At 46.5% G+C, this 3,968-nt stretch overlaps 1 protein-coding gene across 1 annotated transcript in view; it reads left to right on the top strand.

Annotated features, from left to right (window-relative positions):
• HOXD4 (homeobox D4) overlaps positions 1 to 3,687 on the top strand; it is an 18,755-nt gene extending 15,068 nt beyond the window's left edge. The window contains exons 4-5 of the mRNA XM_010859789.1: positions 2,393 to 2,495; positions 3,057 to 3,687. The gene's annotated coding sequence lies outside the window, so the exon portion shown is untranslated. The remainder of the gene's footprint in view (positions 1 to 2,392; positions 2,496 to 3,056) is intronic.
• Positions 3,688 to 3,968: the final 281 nt, after the last annotated feature.

Here is a 3,968-nt window from a genome sequence, read left to right as displayed (position 1 = left end):
TCCGATCTTTTTCTTTTCATTCCTTACTGAAGCGTTTACTGCAGCCGTGCTCGCAGTCATAAATTTTGCTACAAACCACAATGACAGGTGCATTGATATGCACCGTGAGAGCTCCAGCTGCTTAATAACTCCGTCCCCCAGCTGCTTTGAGCGCCTTTTATTTATTCGGTATCATATTTAGATATTGATCCCGGGCAGAATTAAGTGCAGTGAGCAAGTATCAGGGTTCGGCTGATTCGGAGGCGCAGAGGGTGCGGCGGGGATCCGGCGGTGGTGGCTCCAAGGAGGCCGCCTCCCTTTCGGCTGAGGACCGTTTGGTCCTGCATTCCCGGCCGGCGGTTGGGCCTCCGAGCTGAGCTGGGCAACTTCCCGGGACCACCAGAAAAGAGCCAGCTAGATCCCATTTGGCGCGCCTGCCCTAGGAGGAGCCGAGGATGGCGCCGGCGGGGTTCTGGGGTGCCTGCCTTGGCCGGTGTTCTGGGCCAGGGGTGGGAGCAGGATTTGGGGGTGGAGGAGAGGAAAGGGCAGCTGAGGACTTCGAAGACCACCCCTCCCCCCAGGCGGCTTAGTCTTCACCCCAAGGCATTTGGGTCCCGGGGCCCAAATGAGCAGAGGTACCAAAGGGCGAGAAAAGAAAGCCCTAAAGGAGGGGGGGGGGGGGGGCTCGAAAAGATGAGCCACTGAACAGTTGACCATTGTCCAAGTGATTTATGACCCGTTCCTGCTTCTTAGGTTCAAGCAGAGTTCACAAGGAGCAGCGATTTCTGGAAAGAAATAAGCTGCGGCTTCTTTTTAAACCAGTTTTGTAACAATATTCTCAGGTTCTGTTTTAGGAAAGGTGATTTCTTTGGAGCTTTACATTTTGGGGTGATGGAAGAGGCTACAAAGTCCTTCTCAGTGAGGAGAGAGCTATTGCCCTTGCTTCTGGGGAAATGGATATTTGGGTGCGGGATCATCAGGGAGTGACCCTTGAAATTCCTTAAGACAATGAAAACAGAAGAGGGAGAACAGACTCTAAGCTTACTCATGGAGCTGCCCAGTATTAGCACTTTTGAGGTCTGTACACAGACCTTTGTCTGGGAATATGCCATAGGAACAAATATATATGTAAAGCCATCTGTTTCAAAGACTTGGTCAGTTATTAAAGAGGCTATTTTACTGTGACTAGTCTACCTATCAAGATAAACTTGGTCACCCTGGGAGGCAAGAGAGGGGATGTTTTGCTTCCAATGCTGTAGATGGAATGACAAGCAGCATCAAGTTCTGGTGGTCTGAGTGTCAAAAGTGACCATTTTGACCTCCAAAGAGCCCAAGGTTTAAGGCTGGAAGCAGGATCCTAGAAAAATCCTAAGATCTAACCAAAGTCAGAGTAGTTTTTTGGCCTGGGGGCAAACACATATAAATATTAGTCACAGAATGAGGATGTAGCTTTCCATTTAATATTCAGTAGCTTTAATAGATAATGATACAGAAATGAATGAAAGAAAGATTAAGACCAGCTTTGTTTGGTAGATATCCTAACTGCATACGTTTAAGAACAATAATAGAAACTACTCCTAAAACATTACATCTGACTGTTCTTTCATTAAGAAGCACTTCTCTTATCAAGATTAATGGCATGCTCACTTATATTTTAAAACAAAATGAGCAACTATTCTACCAAATAAAGGCTAATGTGAAGAATTTAAGAAATTGAGTTAGGTTGTTTGGTGAAAATGGAAGGGAAATGAGTGAATGGAGTTGTAGTACTAATGGTCAAATCTGTTAGGCCACATAAGTTGTCTAGATAATGTGGTCTGTCATGATGACCATGATGGAAACCAGGGAGTTTTGGGGAAGGAGAGTTGACTGAAAGGTGAGATTAAGAATTCAGATCTAGGAGCTGACCAATGAGTTTTCTTTATCAAGCAGATGAAAGTGGTTGAATAGTGCTGGTTAAACTTTAACTCATTAGGGGCTTTCAGAAGGTAGGTGAGAAGGTAAACCCCCCATCAAGAGTCAAAGGACACAAAAAGGGTAGAATTTTTCTTAGTTTTTTTAAAATTATTATTATTCTAATTCTATGTCCATTCATTATGCCATAAGAGGTCTCTCATTGGTTGTAGGTTGGAGGTGGAGTGGAATGGCTGATCAAGAGCAGAGGTCAATAGTAGTATCTATTCATACAATGGATGCAGGATTAAAATTATAAAGTTAGAACATAAAGCATTTTTTATTCACCCGTGCTGTATGCATTCAAATTCTAAATCTCTTATTTCCAATGATATCTATTTAAAAGTAGTGGACTACAAAGTAAAGCATCTAGAAAAATGTAGAAGAGAAGAAACTTCTTTAGCCTCAAAATAACTCTGGGAGTCTTTAAGTCTTCTTCTTGGGTTTTATCTCCTAGTAGATTTCACAGTGCTGACCCATGTGCTAACTGGCCAACTCTGACCCATTCACCGGAGAGTGGACTATCTGGTTCTCTGTGGAAGATGCTGTGATTTTGAAACCAGGTGGGGGAGATACTTTTTTTTTTTTAGACTGCCAGCTGTTCTGAGGGTTAACAGACTTTTCTTTTGCCCATCACATCCCTGGGATGACCTATGATTAACTGATTGATCCATTCATTCATTCACTCATTCAACATGCATTTACTGCACTTAACTGCATGTGGTGCATTGGGCTGGATGTTAGGAATATGTAGGTGAATAAGACACAGTGCCTACCTGCAGAAAGCTCAAAGTCTAGTGAGAGACTCAGTCATTAAAATGTATAGGCCATAAGTGCTTTTCTATGCAGTTTCAAAGGCTAAACTGACAATCTTGGAGAAAGAAAATTGTATCTGGGAAAAAAAAATTAACCCCTTCCCTTGGATGAAGGGAAGTCTTTTCTTGTGGTTTATGAGAAATTCCTTCTGACACTTCCAAGGGTTCAAATAAATTGAACTTCATAAAAATCCCAGATCCTCCTACTATGAAGTGGGTGGGAAGCAGAGAGCCTGGGCTAGTCCTTCTGTATTGACTGGTCTTGCCAATGACAGTCCCTCTGGGACCTCTCACTTTTCTTCTTTGCAGGTTATCTGGAGCCTGGGGCTGCCCCAGCTCTCTCAGGATTTGGCAGACATTGGAGGTGGTGGTGAAGGAGACAGTGGTGGTCAATGTTATTTGAGCAGGGTCAGCAGGCCCCGGAGGTTCCTGAGTACACGATGCAGAAGGCTGCTTACTATGAGAACCCAGGACTCTTCGGAGGCTATGGCTACAGCAAAGCTGCTGACACTTACGGCTATAGTGCCCCTCATCAGCCTTATCCACCCCCTGCTGCTGCCAACTCCATGGACACTGATTACCCAGGCTCTGCCTGCTCCATCCAGAGCTCTGCGCCTCTCCGAGCCCCAGCCCATAAGGCGGCTGAACTCAATGGAAGCTGCATGAGGCCTGGCACTGGGAACAGCCAAGGTGGGGGTGGTGGCAGCCAGCCTCCAGGTCTGAACTCAGAGCAGCAGCCACCACAGCCCCCTCCACCGCCACCGCCACCAGCCCTGCCCCCATCCTCTCCCACCAACCCTGGAGGTGGAGTACCTGCCAAGAAGGCCAAAGGTGGGCCCAATGCTTCTGGCTCCTCAGCCACCATCAGCAAGCAGATCTTTCCCTGGATGAAAGAGTCCCGCCAGAACTCCAAGCAGAAGAACAGCTGTGCCACTGCAGGTAGCCCTCTGAGGGGCCTCATCTCTGGGCCTTCCCCCAGATTGACCCCAAGAAGCTAGCTCACCTAGGAATTAAGAGACTCAGGGCTGGACGTACAACTTTGGAGGCCATATGTGTAAACTCGCAATGCAGAAATTGTGGGGTTTTTTTGGCCATACTGCATGGTTTTGAGGGATCTCAGTGCTCTGACTGGGGGCTGCAGGGATTGAACCCAGGCCATGGCAGTGAAAGTGCTGAATCCTAACCACTGGACCACCAGGGAGCTCCCTGTTCTTTCTTTTT

Source organism: Bison bison, unplaced genomic scaffold (genome assembly GCF_000754665.1).
Source record: "Bison bison bison isolate TAMUID 2011002044 unplaced genomic scaffold, Bison_UMD1.0 scf7180017864460, whole genome shotgun sequence".
Taxonomy (NCBI): domain Eukaryota; kingdom Metazoa; phylum Chordata; class Mammalia; order Artiodactyla; family Bovidae; genus Bison; species Bison bison.
The sequence above is the reverse complement of the archived record's forward strand: the minus strand, read 5'-3'. Positions and strand labels throughout refer to the sequence as shown.